The sequence below is a fragment of the Onychomys torridus genome, chromosome 1 (assembly GCF_903995425.1).
Source record: "Onychomys torridus chromosome 1, mOncTor1.1, whole genome shotgun sequence".
Taxonomy (NCBI): Eukaryota; Metazoa; Chordata; class Mammalia; order Rodentia; family Cricetidae; genus Onychomys; species Onychomys torridus.
The window spans coordinates 36,241,724-36,267,225 of NC_050443.1; the positions used below are offsets into that span (position 1 = coordinate 36,241,724).

General features: G+C 38.8%; 1 protein-coding gene across 1 annotated transcript in view; it reads left to right on the forward strand.

Annotated features, from left to right (window-relative positions):
- The window catches only part of Gas2 (growth arrest specific 2), a 146,963-nt gene that overhangs the window by 1,462 nt on the left and 119,999 nt on the right, over positions 1 to 25,502 (forward strand). Inside the window, exon 2 of the mRNA XM_036187928.1 lies at positions 1,027 to 1,129. The gene's annotated coding sequence lies outside the window, so the exon portion shown is untranslated. The remainder of the gene's footprint in view (positions 1 to 1,026; positions 1,130 to 25,502) is intronic.

Below are 25,502 nucleotides of genomic sequence, written 5' to 3' on the forward strand. Positions count from 1 at the left end.
TTAGGATGTCCCAAAATGCTAGAGTGAAAACCAGGATAAGAAGTCCAAATCAGCATCAGTTCCAGGTGTTTGGGGCAGTGCAAGGAAACCTCATTTCCAAGCCTTTCTGCTCACCTCCTCAAACCTGATTCTATAATCTCAGTATCACAGTGAGTAATTATTTATTTCACAGTAGCCATTTCAGTTAAGCAGATATGCATGCCTATGACAATTTCCCATTGGAAGAAAGCACTGTTTGGCTTTTGGAACCAGTGTTCCATTTAATTCAGACAAATTCAACTAGAAGTTGAAAGATGATAAATACCTTAATTTCAAGAAACCTATGCACTTGAGGCAGAAATTATGAGGACCCCAAACCCACTTAAACATAATGCAAATCAGATTTTGTGTATTTTTTTAAATTATAAGTATGGTGTTTTAAAAAACCAGTTGGAAATGGGTAAAGTTCTAGAAGGTTTTATAAACTGGCCTTTGATTTATCCCACAAAAATGTTTGCACTATCAGGGAATAATGTAAAATCAAGTAGAGAAATTACAGAAGTTAAAATGTGAGTGTAAGATGTGTATGTTGTGTGCTGGGAATGCCAGGGACAATCTTCTACCTGCTGGTTATGCTCTGCAAATTCCTGATATGTAGTAAATTACAACAGAAAATGGAAGTCAGGTATTAGGAAATTTTTATTAAAATAGCATTTCATTCAAACCACAGGAGTTGAGCAACATAAACAACTAAGGAATGTATATTTTCACAAAGCACGCACCTCAGAGGGCTCTGGAGAGAGTGGAAATCATATATGTAACATACCATGTGGATTTTTGTTGCTCACTTTCAGTATGTACTCTGTGGTGTTTTCAGTAAGAGATGTCCCTTACAGGCTGTAATAGTTGAGCACTTGGTCCCTAGCACTGTTTGAGAAGGTGTAAGAGGTGAGGCCTTGCTTGAGGAAGTGTGTCATTGGGGTGGGCTTTGAGAGCTCATAGCCTCACCTGCTTCCAGCTTCCTCTCTTTCTGCTTCATGTTCACAGGGGAGCATGCCTCTCTCAGCTTCCTGCTTCGCTGCCGTGCTTGCCTCCTTCTGCCATACCTCCTCTCCATGGTGGACTCTTGCCCCTCTGGAACCTTGGAACTGTAAGCTTCAATAAACCCTTCTATAAGCTGCCATGGTCATGATGTTTTATCATAGCAAATGAAAGTAACTAATGCAAATTTCCTGTTAGTGCCATTGTGCTTTGGGGTGTGGATGCTAGCTCAGCTCCACAGGCAGGGCCAGAAAATGTTAACTGATCACGTTAATGAAACCCTGTCTTAACTTACTGATTAGTCTAGAAATCCATCCTTAAGCCTCTCTCTGTATAACATTCTCTGCTAACTAAAATAAGTTCAGAAGTGGCCAGAGGAAGTAACTGCAGTCACTAGGCTTACAGGATTCAGAAAGAATTTTCATATCCTAAAGTGAGCAATGATTCCAAGCTGAGTGAACACCAGGCATGCTTGTGAGACAGTTTCTTTCCCAGGAAGAAAAACTGAATGAACACAGTCCTTAATCTAAATCTGCTTACAAGTGTGGGACCCTGTGTATTTCCAATTGCATTTGACAATTTGAGGTTTCTTTTATTTCATTTAATGTACCTAGCTAATATGAGCCCTGTCTTACAGTGTGTGGCTCATAAATTTTGGCTGGTTTGGGTTTTGTTAATATGTACTCCTGCAGTATATAGGCCTTGGCACAGTCTGCTTCCAGTTCTTCTCCTCCCAAACACAGAACAGTGGCCTCTGCATTGTCCTGAGCAGTAGCAGAGGAGATTTCATCAAAGAAAGATGCAGCTGACACCTGTAGTGTTTGCCCTTGGTCCTAGGAGGTTGCTCATAGACTACTGTTCAAGAGAAAATTTTGATTTGAAAATTTGAGGTGATATTATTCCTTATTGGGTATCATTTGGGAGGTTGTTTTAAGATATGCAATAAGTAAGACATCCACAAACTGCACAGCTGAGAAACAATGCAAGCAATCTGTCTGCTGTCTACTTCTGTCATGTTACATAGTGGAGAGGCCCCTCAGCCTGCCTTACCCACAGCTTTGTTCTGCACAGTTCTAGCAACCCAAAGTCAGCCACAGTCTGAAAACAGTAAGTGGGAAATTCCAGAAATAGTTTATTTTCAATGAGGGCCATTTTTAAGAGTATGATAAAACCCTCACACCATTCTGCTTTATCCTGCTGAGGACAGGAATCATCCTTCTGATGAGTGTGCTCACCCTCCATCACTCTCAGCCACCTAGTGCCACCTTAGTTGGGATGTGAAATGTCCCCGACACACACATGTGTTTGAGTCTAGTAACATTTAACCTCACAGTGCTTTTGAAGGGACCAGAAAGAACTTTGATCTAAGTAGAATCACAGTCTACAAGTTCTGAATGCTATTAGAAAAACAGCTATTAGAAAAATGCCGTCATTTCTGGTTAATGATGACTCTCAAAAATAGGAAGTGAATCCTTTTTTGGGTGTTGGGGAGTAAGAGATATATATTCTGGAGCCATTTTGAATAACCATGGCCCAGGAACACAGATTTAGGTTGCTCCAATGCGAAAGCAGTTTCATGATGTTTTTTTTTTATAATAATTTTACAAAACAAAAGAAAGTCATAAGTAAAGGCAAGTTTAAAATATGCTGGTGGGTACATCAGAGAGGCAGATACACCAAGGAGGGAAACTTTCCTATAGGCCCAAGTTGCTATCTCAGCTTTTGGATTGGTGGAAGCTAAGTTAATAGATTCCAAAAAGCATGCACAAAACTGGTAGAACTGTTAACAAAATCTCCTGAAAAGAAGCTGTGTCTATGGAGATTGACTTTTGACTAGAATTTCAGTACTGTGGAGAGATTAGAATGTTGTAGGTTGGTCCAGAGGCTAATTATCTTACCTTAGTCTAGATCTAGCCCTCTGGAACAGCTACTCCTTGCCCACCTCTGTCAGTTCCTTTTAAAAGTCATCATCAGGAAATGTGACTGATCCTCTCAAACATAAAAATCAATATTTTTTAAAAAGTACACTTACAAGGCCTAGGGAGATATAGCTCTAATGAATAAGAGCACTCGCTGTGTTAGCATGAGGACATGAGTTTGACCCCTTAGCACTGGTATAAAAAAAACTGGGCATGGCTACACATGCTTCCTCCAAAGTAAACACTGGAATGGAGGGAACAGGTGACCCTCAGGAGCTTATTGACCAACCAGCCTAGCAAAAACTGTGGTCTTTTAATTCAGTAAAAAATCCCGTCTCAAGAGAGTTTGAGGAAGATGCCCAACTACTTCCTCTGACATCCACATGTGTACACATGGATCTATGCATTTGTACACTTACATTCATGCACCAAACAAATGTGCATAGACACACATAATGTGCATATCTCAAACAAGCCTGCTTCTCTCTTAAAAATACAGTTTTAAGTGTTGGGACTTTTATATAAAATTAATATTTAAAACCTTTATTCTTCTTTCTTATCCATGTTTGATATGGAATCAGCCAAGATGTCTATCATGTGGATTATGTCATTTGTGGCTAGTGGATGGAACTGGAGACCATCATGTTATGCTAAATAGGCCAAACTCAGAAAGGTGTATATTGCCTGTTTTCTCTCCTATACAGAATCCAGACTAAAGAAATACATAAATATATGTTACATATAACGTGAAGGCAGACGGGCAGTCATTTAGGAGAGCAGTGTTAGGGTTTGGTGAGAATGGCCTCCCATTGTCTCACTGATTTGAACACTTGGTCCCAGTAGGTGGTGCTGTTTGGAGAGGTTAGGGAACCTTTAGGAGGTGGAGCCTTGCTGAAGGAAGATTTTATCAGAATCAGAGAGCTCTGAGGGTTTGTAACCTTGCTCAACTTCCTGTTCCGCCTTGCTGCTTTCTGTGTGCTGTGAAAATGTGGTCAGCCAGCTTTGCTTTCCTTACTATGATGGACTCTATCCCTCTGAAACCATAAGCCAGGATAAATTCTTTCTTCCTTAAGTTGCATTGGTCCTGGTATTTTATTACAACAATAGAAAGTAATTAATACATGTAGTAAGGAGCCCAGTGGGAGGGCAATATGATAGGGAGTGGGCGGTGAATATAACGGAAGTAAAAATGCTAAAAATGATAGACACATGATAATGTCTTAATGAACCTATTTTTTTGTAATCAATTGAAATGATTTTTATTTAAACTATTATATTCCAGAAAGTTTTATTTTTAGCCTAATGTTTTATACATGCCTCTCAAATGTTCTTTACTTGAGTGTCTCCTGCCTGGATATGAACAGGCTGGAAGCATTACTCTAACATAAGCCAAAGCCACACCACATTGTAATGGAAAGTGCATTGTGTTTCAAATGATCCAACTTGGAATTTTGTAAGTAGAAAGGGAAGAAGTTAGCCACTTTCTGTCCTTTCCCCCACTCATGTTTTTCTTCTTTCTCTTCTAAGCAGAGGCTAGAGACCTCCGGCTTACTGAAGTAATGGGAGGAGGCCTTAGCAGACAAGCAGGAGGATCAAGGGTGGGCTCTGTCTGCCAGGCTCCAGGTGTCTTTTCCCTGCAGTTCTGCAGGGTACTCCCTCTTGCAGTCCCCTCGACTTCCTGTTTATGCTGACATAGCTTGGTGACTGTTTTTACCTCGCCCAGAATCTTATTAATATTCTTCTGTTTACTTATCATCAAAATGTCCATGAATCTGCCCTTATAGCCTGACAGGACCTGAATAGAGATACCTTTGCCCACATTCTCTCAACCATTTTATTAAATCGTGTGAGTCATAACATTTTCCATCAGCACTAATATAGATAGTGACGAGTACTTTAATGAATGTATTTTCAAATACCTGTCATTGACATATGTGCTGCCAATCTGACAAAAATCATCATTACAGAGATTATATGACAGGCAATATGAAGTCATTCCCTGATGTAATTAACTAGATGTGAACAAAGCATTCCTTAATAGTGGGTATGGTGGAGATGTTGGAACATGGATGCAGATGGCGAAGGCCGTAGAGTACCTTACACAGGGTCTTTTGTTTGTTTGCTTTGTTTTTAATATTCAGTTGGCTTTCAAATCTTATTGTTAATTTTGGAATGCAGCACTAGAACATAGATCGGATCTGGAATAAAACAATGTAGAGAATTGATTGTCATTTGCTGGGGCAGTTAATAGCACTGAGATAGCCTTGGTAAGCAAAGAGGTGATCTCCTTGAAGAAGTGGAGTAAGAAACTTGGAGAGGCCTTGAGAGCCTCAGATTTCAAACATATTTTTCTTTAAGATTAATTTGTGTGTGTGTGTGTGTGTGTGTGTGTGTGTGTGTGTGTTTATGCATGGCTCTGTGTGTGGGAAAAGTCCAGAAGAGAGCCTCAGCTTATATGGTTGCTCGGATCTGAATTCTGGTTCCCAAGATTGAGCAGTAATTGCTCTTACCCACTGAGTCATCCCACTAGCTCCTGGAGAATCTTGAATTAGTAGATATCTAACTGCAACCCATACCTGAACATTTAACTTGATACTTCTTGTTTTGCTAATATTAAAAACTAAATTCTTGAGATAATCCCACTGGAAGAAGTGCTTCTTAAGTTTTATCATTTTTATGTTTCCTACTGCTTGGGTAACTGCTCATTTTAAAACTTCCATCTAAGAGTGACAGTAATGGAATTCATATTTTCATATTTACACAAATCACCTCAAAAGTCATTATCAATACACACTGTACATGCCCATCCTCTGTATATATTACATGTAGTTTGTGAAGTGGACTTCCCTAGAGTATATATGAGTTAAACTAATTTTATTTTTTATATTTAAATATTTAATTTTTGTTTTATAATTAATGACTTTTTTTCTGCTAATGGATGAATAAGAAAGAAAAAGAAGCAGTCGGAGAATGAGCTGTTTTTATTTTGAATTAGAAGTTGGATTTTATGTAGATCTGTGACACTGTCTGTGTGCCTTCATTTTGTCCAGTGATTATTGCATGTTGCTGTATGAGCACCTGCCAAGAAGGAGTTCTTGTTTCTGGTTCAATAAATTTTAAGTGTCTGTGGTTCTCATTTTCAAGTCTCCAAAATTTTTATATGGATTCTTTAGGCACATTTTTTTCATTATTTCTCAGCCTTCTTTTTTTCTGCATGGCTGAAATTTCCAGACATACAGCCCAAAATGTCCTAAGAGATTTAACATATATATAAAATAAAGCTAAGCAAATGGAAATTGAAAAATGCATGGACATACGTGCACACACATGCATACACAAACTCACTTTAATTTCCAGGATGATCGATGAATCTAATTTTCCTAACTAGTCTCTCACAAAGTAAGAGAAATTGTCAAGAAATTTGCTGTATTTAATTGCTTCCAGACCTAATCTGGGTTCTGAGATTGGGCTGGTCTGCTAATAACATTAATGTTAAGGAATGTTCTCACCAGAGATTCCTGGTATTTCGAAATAAACTGGCTGAAACTAGCCAACAAGTGATTAAACTAACATTTACAATATTCAGATGCATTTTATTGAAGGCTGACATTTATATAGCATTGATTCTTAGTTAATTGTCAATATTTAAGTCTAAAGAATGCTCTCAAAAAAAATTAAAATAAATGTTTCATTAACAAAAGGGAAAACAGGCCAGGTAGTGGTGGTATATGCCCAACACTTAGGAGACAGAGGCAGGTGGATCTCTGTGAGTTCAAGGCCAGCCTGGTCTGCAGAGTGAGATCCAGGACAGCCAGAACTGTTACACAGAGAAACTCTGTCTCAAAAAAAAAAAAATAATAATAATAAAAATAAATAATAATAATAAAATAAAAAATTTAAAAAAAGGAAAGTCAAGGGACAGTACAAAGAATATCCTATGGCATATAAAGGAGATGGGCCACCTGAAAGGAGAGAAAAGTTTTAGAGGCAAAATGATTTTATTGTTAAGTTTTTTCTTTCATTTTATTCTTTTAAAGAACATAATGAGTGTGTTCATTTTCTAAGTCCCCATGTCATTATTTAACAGATCTGTACATGTTCCTGCTGCCTGTTATTGTATAATATGGGGCATCTTCATCTCTTGCTTAGTTGGTATTATTTTGGTATTTATGGGTTTTTTGTTTGTTTGTTTGTTTGTTTTTGGTTTTTCAAGACAGGGTTTCCCTTAGTAGCTTTGTGCCTTTCCTAGAACTCACTTGGTAGCCCAGGCTGGCCTCAAACTCACAGAGACCCTGAGTGCTGGGATTAAAGGCGTGCGCTACCACCACCCAGCGGTATTTATGCTTTTTAATATAAATCTTTCTAATTGTATGTGTGGGATATTTTGCCTGCATGAATGTCTGTTCACCATGTTCATACCTTATACACATGGAGGCCAGAGAGGATGCCTGAGGTGCCATGTGGGTGCTGGGAGATGAACCTGGGTCCTCTGGAAGAGCAGCCAGTGCTCTTAACTACTGAGACACGTCTCCAGTCCCAGTGTTTATGTTTTGATGTTGCTGTCCTGAGAACCGAAGACCCTCACTAATGAGCAGCACGTATATCAGGATGCTGACTGTACCTCCATCCTCCTGCAGATTTTCCCTCCTTCATGTTTAGTTCTGAGTAACAGAAAATGCTCTGAGATCAGAACAAGACAGACTGTTGAGGGAACTGTAGGGTAGAAAACAATAATAATAATAATAATAATAATAATAATAATAATAATGGCAATTTTACTATATAATGGCAAATAATTACAACTATTAGAGATTTTTAATTTTAGTAATAGTAAAGGCTACAATCAATAATATAATTCTAATCAAAAATCACATTTTATGATAAAGTGTTTTATTAGCAAAACATTAATTTAGAAGAAAACTATTAGTTTTACCAAATCAAATAATATTTTTACTTTGGTCTTCTTAGTTACAGAAAGCATCATTCATTGAATTATATGTGTTGAATGATAAAAATTACTTATTCATTTAGTAGTGTTCCTGGCTTCTGCTTAGTCAGTCTCAGACAATATCTGTAATTGTGCATGGAGGCGTCGTTAAATGAACTTTGAAGTCTGGTCATTCTCTGGCGTGCTGATCTTAATTCATTTGTTTGCAGGTTTAGTTAAAAAGAAAAGTAATTTAATTTTAACAGAATGCCTTCATGTTTCTATCATGAACTTTTGGATCAGCTCTCCTTATTCATTAAATATGCCAAATGCTGCCTCTTGTGCTGTGTGCTGCAGCCCTGAGCACACTAGCTAGCCATTGCAGTAGTCCAGTATTTTCAACTTTAAATCTGTATGTACATTCTTGAAATTGATAATCTCACTGTGTCCCTGGGCAAGGAACACTGAACATTAATCTTACACTAAGACAATAGAAAACTAGAAGGTAAAGGATAATACAATAGAAACTTCCAGAAGAAACTAATTTAACAAAGTGGGGTGTTTGGGAAGTGAAAAGACATAAGGCAATGGACTGTGGCATGTTCCGTCCACTGGGAGCAGCTTGGCCGAGGAGTATGAGCACACTGCTGACTTGCCTTCTCATCCCCAGTCTTTTCCCTCTTTCCCTTCTTCCCTCTCTTCCACCTTTACCCCTGCCATTTCTGCTTTCCCTCACACATGCACATACATTTGCTTCTGTACACAGTCAGGACAAGAAATAATGAGGTTGTAATATAGAATTACTTCTGTAAATCTATATGAACGTTTAAAAAGAGGAGCTAATGCTGTTTACCATGAGCTTAGTTTGACTGAGGATCACAGAATCTTGTTAGCCACACTGACTCCCAAACTACCTTGCTTCTCTTTGTTCTCACATGGGATGCTGTCTGAATCTGTATTTGGTACTTATGGACTCTTCACTAGGCTAGCAATTCAGATGTCTGTTTCCTTCTCTACTGGAAAAATTTCCCAAGGGGAATACTGTCTAATTCATCTCTGGATTACCACACTGAGAAGTGATGATTTCTACATATTAAAACAATACAACAGAGGTGTGTTTGCAATTTGTAAGAAACATTTAAAGCATTATCACAGTTTCTGTGTGTTCTTACAGATTAAAAAAAAATGGGTCTAAGTCATTGAAAAAGAAGAACAAAGCCAATTTTTTGAAATTACAAACTGAAAAATATGGAAATTGAAAGTTTTAGAAAAAAATCTTAATGTCTGTATTCATAAAGGCATCTGTATTATTCCCATACATAATTTCATCTTATTTACAAATTTTGCTTTAATGAAAAAAAAATGATGTTTATTTTGACACATCTCCTAAATGACCTGTCTGTCCCCATCTCAAAGCAATTAAATAAAGCCGTAGGATTCAACTCATGTTCTTTCTCGGCATAGAGCCTAGCTGTGTTTCCTTACCTTTTGAGTGACTAGCCGGACTGGCAAATCAGCACAACATTCAGGGCAGAGTGTGGGGTTCCTCAGTGCCTGTAGCTGTAAGGAGGTGGACAAGTAAAAGTTTTTGTTCCCAGCTTCTGTAGTTAGGCCTCTCTTGGATTATGTTTCTTTCCTGTTGTCTCACTGAAATATTCTTATTTACTAAGAAGTGAAAATATCCTCATAGGTGGCATTAAGTTATCCATATAAAAGAATGGATGACTATTCCGTTAGCAAACAAACAGAAGTGTGCAGTTGCTGACATGTCTTCTGTTCACTGGCCTGGAAATCCCTGGTCTTTTTCATTGTCTCCCTATGCTGTGGCCACTGAAGTCATTGCTGAGTAGACCTGAGTAGCTTCCCTCTCATGATTCAGCTATGTCAGGCCCCAGTACCAAGCTCTCCTCAAGGTCTGAAATTCTAAGGAATTTGTTCGCTGAGTTGAAGAAGCTTGTTGTTATAAAAGTCACAAACATCAGAGTGCTGTGGGAAGAAGAAGTTGAAGGAATGGCCAAGAATGCTCACATAAGGAAAATGAAGAGCAGCTCAGTATTAATCCTAGCCAATGGCAAGAGTTTTTCCCACATCACAGAGCACAACAGCCCTAAGCCACGGCCATGCTGCTCTTTGTTTATAAGCCGAGGTGTGTATAACTAGGGACTTGCTGTGGCTAGGATGGTGGCAAGTGACTTGTGTTTCAGTGCATTCCATGGACCTCCTGCCTGAACTCTTCCTTAGCGGGGTCTGTCCTGATGTATCTTCCTGTGTCATGGGCAGGGACATACTTGCTATCCTTTATGGAGATACATTTTCCTGAAACTATCTCTTGACTCCAGAGGCTGACATTTTGCTGGAACTGGAAGCCTAGATAATAATATTTCTTGAGATCATCTACTCTTAACCTGCTGTCTCACTGTGTACTCAGCCCACCTAAGCTTAACTTGGCTTTAGGAGAGCAAGGTAACAAACCTTATGATGTAGTGGGTAGCTATTCCAGCTTTGACCAGAACTTACAACCCCCAATGAGGCTTTGGTAACTGTCACGCCTGCAAGGTGGGGCTGAGAGAGCCCACTCTTCTAGATCCCTGGTCCTCAGCTTCTCTCTCAGCCCCGCCTTGTAGGTGTGACCCTTACCAAAGCCTCAATGGGGGTTGGAACTGTCAGGACAAAGCTGAAATGGCTACCCACTACATTCCTATGCGTTGGATTTCATACAATCAGCAATTATAATCTAAGACAAATGCAAAACTTTAATCTTAAATTATGCACTTTTCCATTTTTCTGACCCCAAAAGATGTGTGTGTGTGCTATGGTAATCATTTCCTGAAAACAGCCAAAGGTTAAAAGCAACCTTGTATTGGTGAAATTATTAAGGCCACTCCATGTAGTTAAAAGGGAGGTTTATTTTGTGGGGTAACTTACAAATGAAGGGATAGGTTGTGGAGTTTGGCAAAGGTATAGTGCAGTCCGGCGGTGTTCTCTGGAGAACTCTGCTCGGTCTACCTCCAGCGTCCAGGGTCCAGGAACCAAGAGAGAGCCTCTCCTCTCGATCCTTGGTCTTCCGCTTCCTCCTACGCCCTGCCTTGTGGGCGTGACCATTACCGAAGCCTCAATGGGGGTTGGAACTTCCAGGCCAATGCTGGGATGGCTATCCACTACAACCTTGAGTAAAACAAATGTCCCATAAATGTTAGAAGCAACATGTGCTATAGGTTGATAACATCTGAGTGGTTTTGCCTGCTGCTCTGGGTCAATTGGTGTCAGTAACATAACTTCTTCCCCTTTGAGACTGTTAGAGAGCTCTGCAAAGAATTACTCATTTCTTTCCCATACCATGTCTTCTGTGCTGTTCAGTAAATACAGAACAAAGCCCTTTGTTAGGAGCAAGCACTCTTCAGGTATAAGTGACAGGCAACAGGGACAGATCAGACACATATGACAGACAGAATTGAGACAGGCCAGTAATGACAGACTGCAGAATGATACAAGGTGCAGGGAGAGAAGTGGAGAATTTAAATGTATGCTCCTCATGAAGCTACTCCAGGAGGAAGCTGCTTTACCTTCATTCCTGCAGGTATTATTGACACAATACTTACAGGATTTTCTATTTTATGTTAATTATTTTCTCTCTTATAGGATATTCTGTGATAACTACTAATCGGCTGAACTATGATCACAGTATTGTATATAATTGTATCTGTTCCTGTTCTGTTGCTGTGGTCAAACACCATGACCAAAGTGACTTAGAGAGCAAAGAGTTCATTTGGCTTAGGATTGGGAAGGAGAGTGCATCATGGCAGAGAAGGTAGCCAGAGCAGGAAATTAATGACGGCGTTTTTATATGAGATTAGTAGAGGGGCTGGAGAATGGCTTAGGGTTTAAGAGTGCTTACTGCTCTTGAAGAGGACCCGGGTTTGGTTTCCAGCACTCACATCAGATGGCTCACAACCACCTATAAGTGTAGTTCTAGAGGAGATGGGCTGGTCTCTTTTGGCCTCCTTAGGTACCTGCACTCTGGTCATGCACGTACAGAGAAGCAGTAACATATACATACACAAACACATAAAAGATCTACTGAAAATTAAAGCACATCATATATTCACAGGCGAGGCATTGTTTAGTTTGAAGCACTACTCTGACTCTACAAGTCTGGTCAACCTCCATACTTTATGGAACAGTCAATAGACATCTCTACCCTTTCCTGCTCTTGGGTTTTCTTCTTATTTTAGCTCATGCTTGTTTATTGTCATTTTGGCATCTTTGCTTCAAAACAGGAAATGTAGATTACCTAAAGACATGGAGAATAGAGATGTCTAGACCAACATCAGTGTTGTTTTTTTTTACCTGCTCCTATGATGATTAGTATATAGGTCCAATCCCTGGGCTATGGTGTATCCAGATAGCTGGTTAGATGTTATTATGTTGTCTCAATGAGAGTGTTTTTGAATGAGAATTAAAGTGGGTATACTGGTAGAGGAGATTGCCATCTTTGATCTTGGGTGTCTCATTCTACTGCTTGAAGGTTTTAAGAAAGTGAAAATATTGTTCCCAAGTAAGAGAGAATGTCCTAGACATGGTGGCCTTTGAATGAAGGTATTAGCACCTGCCTGCCTTTCAACTCAGACTGAAACACTAGCTCTAGCTCAGTAGCAGGCTCTGCAAATCTTATAATGCATGCAACTTGTCAGTTTTTATAATTGTATGTGTTGATTTCTCATAATAAATCAGATGTATTCATACTCACTGAAACACAAGCACATACACAGACACACTCAGGACAAACAGAACTTTATAATAACTCAGCTATATGTACATACACAGAAACACATATACACTGATATATATATATGAACATACACATGCACACAGATACAAAGAAGCACACACACACACACACACACACACACACACACACACACTACTAATTTGTTTCCCTGGAGAACTGTGATCAGCATATTTTCTATCATTGTGGAGATGTGCTAAATCTCCATTATCTAAGGCCCATTTGATGAGTTATGGAAGTTCAGGTCATGAACAGATTGTATCTGTTCTTGGAAGTTGGCTTTAGAGAGGCAGGAGGCAGTGGCCATAATGACCTTCAGTCTCCGCTGTCCCACCCCAGCACAGATGAATCATCTTGCAAATTAGTATTATTTATATTTTGTAACATTTGGTAGGCTTGTTCAACTCCACCAGTCACTTCCATTTGAACAAATTCTTAGTTACAAATACAGGCCATGGCTGCCTGCTCTGTTACACCCCAGTTTATAGATAGATTTGTAGGCAATGTTCTAGCACATTTACAGTATACTCCTTCTGCTGTCCCCTTAGCAAACAGTGTTAACCAACAGTCTACTTTTCTCCACTTCTAACTCAGACACAGTGATTCCCTTTCAGGAATCCAGACACCTTGTTCAGAGGAAACAAGTCACCATCCTTGTACCTGTCATATATTAAGTCCACAGTAGATGACCATGACATCCCCCATCTTTATTTCAAGATGCGGTCAAAGTTTTAACTGAGGTTACAACATTCTTTAAGTATTATAGGGTAAACCCTCAGAAAACTTAGGCAAAAGTTAGTCCCCTTTTCATTATCCTTGGGGTTAGTTCTGAAAATCTAATCCATTTCTGGTCTTTCACAGGATCAAGAGGTTCTTAATGTAAGTCATGTTTTCAAGTTAAAATTTTTGAGAGTTAATCATTCAGTTTTTAGTTATCTTATTAAAAACACAAACAGATGAGGTAAAAAACCTTACTTAGGGTTATCACTCAGTATTCTGGCATTTAAGCCTCTTCAGGCTTGGAGTTAATTAAAAGATGCTCTTTAAACCCCCATCTCTTTCCCATGAGCAAAGCCAAAGGGAAGATTATTCCTGGGTACAGTTTGACCCTTCTCTAAACATTTCCTGTTCAGAAGTTTTCTCTGAATGTCTCTTGCTGTGTGCTTTTCATTACTATCCACTAACACTTCTTGAAGGGACTTGGTTGAATTCTGGAGGCAGATGCACTGCCACTGTGCCTGTGATGTCATGAGTACTGGAGTGACTTCTGTGGGAGCCTGAGCTCTCAGCAACAGGTACAGTTCAGACTGACTCTCGAGAAACTCTCTTCTTTTCAGTGTATTTCCTCACTTCCCTTAGGGAATTTTATTATCATAGTTAAACATTCAGATAAAAATCCATTGTAGTATTATCTCAGACAATAGAAAAGTTCTTGTCTTTCTCTCCTCTTAAAAACAAAGCAAGAGGGCTGGAGAGATGGCTCAGAGGTTAAGAGCACCGACCGCTCTTCCAGAGGTCCTGAGTTCAATTCCCAGCACCCATATGGTGGCTCACAACCATTTGTAATGAGATCTGGCACCCTCTCCTGTATACATAATAAATAAATAAATCTTAAAAAAAGAAAAAAAAAAACAACAACAACAGGGGCTGGAGAGATGGCTCAGAGGTTAAAGCACTCCTTGCTCTTCCAAAGGTCCTGAGTTCAATTCCCAGCAACCACATGGTGGCTCACAACCATCTGTAATGAGATCTGGTGCCCTCTTCTGGCCTACAGGGATATGTGTGCACTGTATACATAATAAATAAATAAATTAAAAAAAAAAGATTAAAAAAATAAAATTAAAAAAAAAAGTAAGAAAGAGAGCCAAGATGAAATGAAGGAAGAGCAGAGAAAAGGGGAGGGAGGAAGGGACAGAAGAGGAAGGAAGGAGAGAAAACGGGAGGAGGGAAGTAGACAGGCACTGTTTCTTCAAACAAGTTGCTTTGAATCACTTTATATTTGTGTTGTGGGAAAACAAATAAACACCTTTTAACCAATCAAACTCAGCCATGAATTGAATCCTGCTATGTACTTTTTTAAAAGGCAAGGTTAACCCAGGCTACCTCCTAAGTATTAGGACTATAGATATGTGCCACTCTGCTCTGCCCTGCTTAACCTCCTTAGTCGATATGTGAGAGCATAGAAACTCTTTAAAGTCATTTTCCCCTGTGACACTGTGAGCTCCTGGTCAGCAGGGATCTCGTCCTTGCCCTTTTATACACAATCTGGCCAACAGAGCTGGGAAAATGAGGGAAAGAACAGACCCTGTCCAAGAGCAAGTCAGCAGGAGAGAATCAGAGAAAGAAGGCTACTGTTGTGGGCCTTTGCTGTGAAGGATGGCAGTATCTTTACTGCAGGGGTTTGTTGTGATGATAGCACAAAATGGAGGGAGTCACTCATCAGACAGTACACTAAATATTATGTCTTATTCTATGTGACCCTTAAGACATGTCTATCATAAAGTGGCATATTTAATCCCACTCTGTAGACCTTAAGCAAGTATTTTATAGATAATTTTAGCAAAGAAGCTAACCTCACTGTGTCTCTTTCCAAATCTGGTCTTCTATTCATGATGTCAAGGGCCATGGCCATCATGACTAACATAAAGTATTACTCCTACTTCTTGACAGCCTTTGCAGGGATTGTGGCTGACAAAATTTCTTTGCCAATGGTTCTAGAGTCCAGTGGTCGCTGTGGTTTCTCTGGCCAGTGTCCACTGGCCCTCTGCTCTGTCCTGTGTAGTTCTTGGGTTTAGAGTGCTACTCTTTGCAGTATTCTGCCTGGTTGATTCAGTGCAACAGATACCAAGTGAGTTTGTTTTAAAAGTCCCTATTCCAGATGTGTTGTGCAAATCAGTAGTGGGCAAGGGTTCCACATTTCTGATAACAGAAATGTCAAGAAGTTTTAGTATGATTTGATAAACTAATTTTTTTGTCATTTATAAATGGCCCCATACACAAAAGGCAACGAGTTTAATGTTTTCATGAATGAGAGTTTCAGGAAACATGAGAGAGAAAAATCTCACGTATATTGTCCTTTGTTTTATCCATAAAGATGCAAAGTTAATAATTGGTGCTGTCTTCCGCTGAGAGATTTAAATGATAATTAGTCTTAACAGTAAAAACCTGGAGTCAGATATTGAGGTGAAAACTGAAAGATCTGAGAAGCAGAGCAACCAGCCACCAGAAACTTCTTACATCTACAAATCCTTAGACTGCATGGCTCGAGGTCCTGTCTCCACCTGCCTTATATTCTTGTCTCCACCTCCCTAGTGCTTGGATTAAAGGCGTGTGCCATCACTGCCCGCTCTGTTTCTCTTGTAGACTGGATCAATCTCATCCTTTAAAGGAGAGCTGTCTCTTCAGCCCTCGTCCCTGCTTTCTCAAACTTACCATTTAGTAGGTGAGATAGATGGAGAAGTAAATGGTGATGCTGTTTGGAAAAGAAAACTTTTACATTCCCAGAGGACACAGGGAACAACTGGTTCTCCAGAGGTGAAAGAAATTAGAGAGGTGGCGATCTAGATGCTTCTAGATGAACAAACTTCTTCAACAGGAGAGCAAGGGGAAATACCTTTCTTGCTAGCAAGCTCCAGTGAAGATCAGGAGCTGTGAAGGTGTTAGATGTTTAGGATTTTGTGACAGTATATGATTGACAGAGATACCGTATGCTTTAAATTTTATAATGAAGTTATCTGTTCATTGATACCTTTCCTCGATTTTGATTGATTTCCTCTTAAGTTCAATTTCCTTACAGTCTCATATATATATATATATATATATATATATATATATATATATATATATATATATATATATATATATATATATTTGAACTGTGGCTTTTAACCATTCGACAAAAGCATTGCTTTTCAACGGGATAACACAAAGGAGAAAAATACCACAGTGCAATAACTTAAAGGTAACTACCAGCGGCTATGTGTGTCTGAGTGTATGCTTTTGGATCTGTTCCATAATGTATTTCTTCTGATTTTGAGTCATATTTGGAAATATTGAAAGCCATCATGGTGGAAATATTCCCATGCTGTTCATGGCAATCATGAGTTATGATTAAACATTGGGTCCAATTCAACTTTGTTTTTAGATGAAGTGACAGGTGTCACAGGCTGACCTCATTTGTAAGTCTGGCACACCAGCCAGCATCTGTTTTAGTGAATACTATTTGTGCTTTACCAGATGAAATGGTTTTCATCATGGAATGAAACCATCACGTGTAACATTATTTTAAAATGAGTTTTCTACTGAGTTTCAATTTACAAAATTAGCGAAAACCTATAAAAATATAACCAAAGAATGTTAAGATTCCTGTGTTACTGATCCCTGTGACATTCATTTACTCAGTGATCATACATGCAATGTCCACTGCATGCCTCGTGGTGTTCAGTGTGCTGGGAATTCCGTGGCACAAAAGAGATATGGTTATGGCCATAAAAATATTTACTATAAAATTTTTATTAAGTTGAGCTTCTCAATATTAGGATTACAGATTTTTTTCAAAATAGATTTAGAAACAAACTATAAATATATAACAAAGGAAAATGCTTACTTACTTAATTCCAGCTTAAGCAGGAAAGCCACACCTCAGACCTCATGGCACAGAGTCCATGAACTACCCAGGACAAACAGCTTGTTCTGAAGGAGAGTTTAGTCTCTTCCCACAGGTTCCAGATGTTTTGCAGAATCACATAGTAGGAAACAGGTGTGCTTACACTGCCTGTGCAAAGTCAAAGTCTGAAGTTGTCCAGAAAGTGAGTAAGATGCATTTTAAACAGAGCAAACTTTGAATTTTCACATGGAATTTCTCTGAGTTATTCTTTGTAGGTTTTTTTCATGAATGTAGTGAAATGTAGCAGGATTTATTGTTTATCATTTCAGAATCCAGCTCCTCCTGTTCCTGACATGATTTGTAATTATTGTTTGTAAAATTCAGTTCCTTTGTCTCACAACATTAAAAAAATACACATATACATGAGAAATGTAGTTGAGAGACTAGCAAGAGCTGCCAGGCAGGGAGATGAACAGATTTTATCTTAGTGAAGTACTTTAATCAAATGCAGTTAGGTGGTTTACTTCAGAAATGTATCCACTTATTTCATGGCTTCATATTTTTTTGGTCTATCACATGACTTCATATTGCCTTTTGTACCCTTGCCCACATGTTCCCATGCCTGCCATTGCTGTTTTTCACAGCTGTATCAGAGTTATTTACAAATGTAAAGATTTAGTTTTCTTTTTTAGTTTGGTTACTCTCCCCTACTGTGTGTGTGTGTGTGTGTGTGTGTGTGTGTGTGTGTGTGTGTGTGTCCATGTGTACACAGACACTGAGAATAACAATTAATAAATGGGACTTCCAGAAACTGAGAAGCAAAGGACATGGTCAATAAGATAAAATAACAGCCTACAGAATGGGAAAAGATGTTCACCAACCCCACATCTGGCAGAGGGCTGATCTCTAAAATATATAAAGAACTTAAGAAACTAGACATCAAAATACCAAACAATCCAATTAAAAAAAAAATGGGCTACAGATCTAAACAGAATTCTCAACAGAAGAATCTCAAATGGCCCAAAGACATTTAAGGAACTGCTCAACATCCTTAGCCATCAAGGAAATACAAATCAAATGAGCTACCATCTGACACTTGAGACATCATCTTATACTTGTCAGAATGGCTAAGATCAAAAACACTGAGGACAGCTTATGCTGGAGATGATGTGGAGTAAGGGGGACACTCCTCCACTGTTATTGGGAGTGCAAACTTGTACAGCCATTTTGGAAATTGGTATGGCAGTTTCTCAGAAAATTGGGAATCAATCTACCTCAAGGCCCAGCAAAACTACTCTTGGGCATATACCCAAAGGATGCACAATCATACCACAAGGAAATCTGTTCATCTATGTTCATAGCAGCATTATTTGTAATAGCCAGAACCTAGAAACAACCTAGATGCCCCTCAACCGAAAAATGGATAAAGAAAATGTGGTACATTTACACAATGTAGTATTGCTCAGCAGTAAAAAGCAATGACCTCATGAATTTTGCAGGCAAATGGATGGAAGTAGAAAAAAAGTATTCTGAGTGAGGTAACCCATACCCAGAAAGACACAGTATGTATTCACTCATAAGTAGATGTTAGACAAAAAGCAAAGGATAACCAGGCTACAATCCACAACCACAGAGAAGCTAGGTAACAAAGAGGACCCTAAGAGAGACATGGGTGAATCCCCCAGGAAGGATAAATAGATAAGATCTGAGTAAACTGGGGGTGGGGGAAGGAGATGAAAACATGAGAGAATGGGATGATTGACTTGGAGGAGGGACAGAGAAAGAGAGCAAGGAAATAGATAATTTGATAGAGGGAGCCATTATGGGTTAGGGAGAAACCTGCTGCTAGGGAAATTCCCAGTAATACACAAGGATGACCCCAGCAATAGTGGAGACGGTGCCTGAACTGGCCTTCCCTTGTAATCAGATTGATGACTACCCTAACTGTCATTATAGAACCTTCATCCAGTAACTTTTGGAAGCAGATGTAGAGATCCAGAGCTAAGCACTGGGCTGAGCTCCTGAAGTCCAGTTGAAGAGAAGAAGGAGGGATTATATGAATGAGCAAGGGGGTCAAGTGAAGGTCATGATGGGGAAACCTGCTGAGACAGCTGACCTGAGCTAATTGGAGCTCATTGACTCTGGACTGACAGCTGGGGAACCTACATGGGGCCTAACTAGGCCCTCTGAATGTGGGTGACAGTTGTGTGACTTGGGCAGTTTGTGGGGCCCCTGGCAGTGGGACAGGATTTGTCCCTAGTGCATGAACTAACTTTATGCATCCCATTCCCTATGGAGGGATAACTTACTCAGCCTAGATGCAATGGGGAGGGGCTTGGTCCTGCCTCAACTTGATATGCCAGACGTGGTTGACTCCCCATGAGAGGCCTTACTCTCTCTGAGGAATGGATTGGATTGGGGTGGGATGAGAGAGAGGTGGGAGGGAGTGGGAGGAGGGGCGGGAGGGGGGACTGATTGGTATGTAAAATGAAAAAAAAAACTTATAAATTAAAAAAAAAGAATTTAAATTGAACAGAAAGTTATCTTTGGAAAATTTCCCAGTGTGTGATATGAATACATAAAGAAAAATACTGATTTTAGGATACACAAATCCAATGGGAATTTTTACATGTGCCAAGTAAATTGAGTATAAACAGTTTGACATTTGTTCTAGTTTCATTGTATTTCTGTGATTAAAAACCTGACCAAAAGCAACTTAGGGGAGGAAAGGGTTTATCTGACTTACAATTCTAGGTTACAGTCCAACATTGAGGGAACATCAAAGCAATAATTCTAGTAGCTGTCCTCATGGCATCCACAGACAAGAACAGAGAGAAACAAATAAATGTATAGGTTCTTGCTTCTTGTACTCAGCTCAATTTATCAATTTTTACACTGTTCAGGACTATGTGTTTAGGGAATGGTGATGCCCACATAGGCCTTGGCTTCCCATGTTAACAATCAGTACACAGACCCACAGACACGCCCCCAGGGCAGCCTGATCTAGACAATTCCTCTGTTGAAGCTCTCTTCTCATGTGGTTCTTGGTTGTTACAAGCTGACAGAAGTATTGATTCTTAACAACCAGGGAGCCTGCGTGGCACCAACCTAAGCCCTCTACATATATGTGACGGATGTGTAGCTTGATCCATTTGTGAGACTCCTAACAATGGGAACAGGAACTGTCCCTAATGCTTTGGCTGGCTCTTGGAAACTTATTCCTCATACTGGATTGCTTGCCCTGCCTGGTTAAGGGAGGTGCTTAGTCTTACTGCAACTTGATATGCCATACTTTGCTGATACCCAGGGGAGGCCTGCCCCTTTCTGAACAGAAACAGAGGAGGAATGGATTGAGGGCGGAGGAGGGAGGGGCAGAAAGGGGATGGAAAGAGAGAGGGGAAACTGCAGTCCTTACGTAAAATGAATTAAATAAATAAATAAATAGTGTTGTTTCTTTGAGAAAATCAATAAGATTGAAAATCCTTATCCAAATTAGTTAAAAGGTGGAGCGAGAATATCCAAATTAACAAAATCAGAAATGAAAAGGGTGGCATAATTACAGACCCTGAAGAAATCAAAAGAATCATAAGGGCATATAAAAAGTTGCACTCCACCAAATTAGAAAATCTAAAAGAAATGTACAGTATTTTCCATGATAATTACCACTTACCAAAATTAAATCAATGTAAGATAAGCAATTTAAATAGACCTATAATACCTAGTGAAATGGAACCAGCAATTAGAATTCCCCCAACAACATCAACAAGATGGCTTTCATACAGAATTCTACCATACTTTTAGAGAAGAGTTAATGTCAATACTTCTCAAATTATTCCACAAAATAGAAGCAGGAGAAACATTGCCCAGTTAGTTTTATGAGGCCACAGTTACCCTGTCACCCAAACCACATAAAGGCCCAACTAAGAAAGAATTACATACCAATTTCCCTTATGCACATAGATGCAAAAATACCAAATAAAACACATGCAAACCAAACCCCAGACCACGTTAAAAAGATCATCCACCGTGATCAAGTAGGCTTCATCACAGAAATATAGGGATGGTTCAATATACATAAATCAACATGTAATCCACCATATTAACAAAATGAAAGAAACTACATGATCATCTCATTAAATGCAGAAAAGTCCTTTGACAAAATCCAAAACCCCTTCATAGTAAAAGCCCTGGAGAGATTAGTGATACAAGGGACATAACTCAACATAAAAAAGACAGTTTACAACAATCTCAGAGCCAACATAATTTAAGTGGAGAGAAACTCAAAGCATTTTCATTAAAATCAGGAACAGGACAAGGTTGTTCACTCTTTTCATATCTATTCAATATAGTACTTGAAGTCTTCATGAGAGCAACTAAGACGACTGATGTTTATCAAGTGGATCCAAAGAGAAAGAAAGTTGTCAAAGAATCTTTATTTGTAGATGACATGATAGTATACCTAAGTGACCCTAAAAATTCCACTAGGAAACTCCTGCAGCTGAAAAACACTTAGAGTGAAGTAGCTGTATACAAAGTTAACTAGCAAAAATCAGTGGCCCTCCCATATACAAAGGACAGATAGACTGAGAAAGAAATCAGGGAAACAACACCTTTCACAATAGCCCCAAGTAGTATAAAATATCTTGGGGTAACTCTAACCAAGCAAGTAAAAAACTTGTATGATAAAAACTTTAAGATATTGAAGAAAGAAATCAGAGAAGATATCAAAAGATGGAAAGATCCCCCTGCTTATGGTTTGATAGGATTATCATACTAGAAATAGTCATTCTACCAAGGCAATCTACAGATTCAGTAAAATCCCCATCAAAATCATAACACAGTTCTTCACAGATCTTGAAAGGACAATTTTCAGCTTCATATGTAAATTCAAAATACCCAGGATAGCTAAAATAATCCTGAACAATGAAAGAACTGCTCGAGTTATCACCACCCCCAAGTTGTACTACAGAGCTATAGGAAAAAAAACATGGCATTAGCATTAAAACAGACTCGGTGATAAATGGAATTGAATTGAAGAGCCAAACATAAATCCGTACACCTATGGACACCTGATTTTTTTTAAATGAAGAAGCCAGAAATAATCATGAGAAAAAAAAGATAGCATCTTCAACAAATGGTGCTGGTCAAAATGGATAGATACAGTAGAAAAATCCAAATAGAGCCATATTTATCACCCTGAACAAAATTCAACTCCAAATGGATCAAAGACCTCAACATAAATCTAGGTAGAAGAGAAAATGGGGACTAACCTTGAACTTATTGATTCAGGAACAGACTTTCTGAACAGAACACTGTTAGTTAGCATAGCCACTAAGATCAAGAATTAATAAATGGGACCTCATGAAACTGAAAAACTTCTATAAGGCAAAGGACACTGTCATTCAAATAAAGCAGCCGCTTACAGAATGGGAAAAGATATTTACCAACTACGTAGCTGATAGAGTGCTAATATTCAAAATATATAAAGAATTAAAAAATCTATATATCAGGATAACAAAATAACTAATTTTTTAAAATGGGCTACAGATTTAAATAGAGGACTTTTCAAAAGAGGAGAAACACTTAAAGAAATGTTCAACATCTTTATTCATAATGGAAATGCAAATAAAAACTACTTTGAGATTTCATCCTACACCAGTCGGAATGGCTAAGATACATAAAACAAGTGACAGATAATCATGGCAAGGATGTGGAGCAAGGGAACACTCATTCATTGCTGATGGCAGTGTAGGCTTCTACAGCCACTATGAAAATCAGCATGGCAGTTCCTCAGGAAGATAGGAATCAATCTACCTCAAGATCCAGCTATACCACTCTTGGGCATGTACCCAAAGCACACGTCATCCTACTACAGAGACACTTGCTCAACCATGTTCATTCCTGCTCTATTCATAATAGCCAGGAATTGGAAACAATCTAGATTTCTCTCAACAGAAGAATAGTAAAAAAAAAAAATGTGGTATATTTGAAAAATGGAGTATTACTCAGCCATTAAAAGAGGAGATCATGAAATTTTTATATAAGTGGATGGAACTAGAAAAAATCATCCTAAGGGAGGTGATTCAGACCAAGAAAGACAAATATGGTACATATTCACTTATATGTGGATATTAACCTTTAAGTCAATGATAACCAAGGTATAGTCTGTAGAACCACAGAGGTTAGGTACACGGTAAGGGACTTGGGTCAAGGGGCTGATATATATTCCTAGGAAGGGAAATGAAATAGATAGTTATGGGTGCTTGGGGGTGGGAGACTGCTGTGGGAATATTAAGTGGGGAGGTGGAGGGAAGAGGGACAAGGGAAGGGATATGAGAAGAGACAGCTAAAGTCAAGGGCCATTTGAGGGTAGTGTGGAACCTAATGCAGTAGAGCTTCCTAAAGTATGTACACACATGAAGGTTATCCAAATAAAATCCCAAATAATGGGAGAGACAGGGCCCCAATAGCCATCTTTTTTCACCAAATGAAGCTTCTGGTACTGGGACTGGGTTACATCTAATTGAGCTATTGGTCAAAAGGGTCTGTTGCCAAGACTATAGTTCGCTCTCCACAAGTTGATGGTAAGAATCTATCACTTAACACATACCTACCTGTATAACTCTTTGGACATGGGAAAGTTGAACTGTTGTCATGTCAGCTTTTTTAAAAATACTTGTTTTAACATATTTATTCTCTTTTTAACATATAAGTGCTTTGCATATATGCTGTGGCTTCTAGTTTAGAATTTTTTAAAAATTATTTATTTATTTATTATGTATACAGAAGAGGGCACCAGATCTCATTACACATGGTTGTGAACCACGATGTGGTTGCTGGGAATTGAACTCAGGACCTCTGGAAGAGGAGTCAGTGCTCTTAACCTCTGAGCCATCTCTCCAGCCCACCAGTTTAGTATTTTTATGGGATTCCTGAGTGTGCAAATGAGTGGGTCTCTAATTCCTGTGCCTTCTTGGGCTCTTTTCCTTCTGTTGGTTTGTTTTTTCCTATTCCAATGTGTTAGGTTTTGTTTTATTATATTATATTTTATGTTTATCCCTTAGAAGCCTGTTTGTTTTGTAATGAGAGACAGAAAGAGGGTGGATCAGGATGGGAGAGGAGATAGGGGAGAACTGGGAGGAGTAGAGAGAGGGAAAACCATAATGATATGTGAGAAAAAAAAATCTCTTTTCAATAAAAGGTAAAACAACAGCAACCAACCACCACAGTGCCTCTTCAGAAAACCCGTGCTGTATTACTCTCATCATCAAAAGAGTCTTTGGCATAGCTGTGAGGTGTTGAAGAAGTCAATGCAAATTCTCTGTTCCTCCTGGTTCTGCCTTGAAGACCAGAGACTGACATGATGCATAATTAAAAACTTAAAGTATCTGGAAGGATGGACCATGGTGAGGCATGGAGTGTGTGTGAGTAAGCTACTTCAGTGCCCTTGAAAGTCTTATTTTCTCAACCACGTTTAGCATTATTCTCTGATCAGCAAAAATATCTCAGAATTTGCTATTTTTAACCGAAGTAATGAACAATGAGACAAGAACTCTTATAATAACTGTTGAAAACACATACATTAACATTTATTGGATGATGATGTTTTGGTCATAAAAAATTATCAAGTATATAAACTTTTTATGTAAAGGATCAGAAATTCAAATTATCTTGGGGGACTCAATGAAAACTCAAACTAGGTTAAACTGAGAAATGATGTTACTCATGTTTCTGCACTCCACCAAGTTCTGTCTGTTTTCATTTTTTTTTTATTTCATTTTTTCAATTTATTTTTTATTTTGTTTTTTATGTATGTCATTTTTAGATGCTTTCCATTCTCAGTGTGAGGAATGATCCTTTTTCTCTTCTTTTCTTTTGGGGTGCTAAGGAGGGCTGTGGACCCAACAGTTGCAATGGCAAATCTAACCGAAATGAAAACCTTCAGTATCTGAAGTCTTGCTATTGTTACCGGTACTGTCACTGCATGCAAATAACTGGTGCCATTTCTGGATCTTTTAGAACAAATAACCCTTCCAGATGGCAGCGATAATAAATGTGGAATGCTCTTTCAATGGCAGCTAAAATTGTCTGCATTATTTTGCTGTTGTGGATTTGCCGGTGGTTGATTTTATTTTCTGTTAAGGGGTGTGAGCATGCCTCACTCTGTTGTATACCTGGTATCTGGGGATCAGAGAGTACTTGTGTGCTGCAGTCATGCACACTGGAAGAAGTACATGACTGATT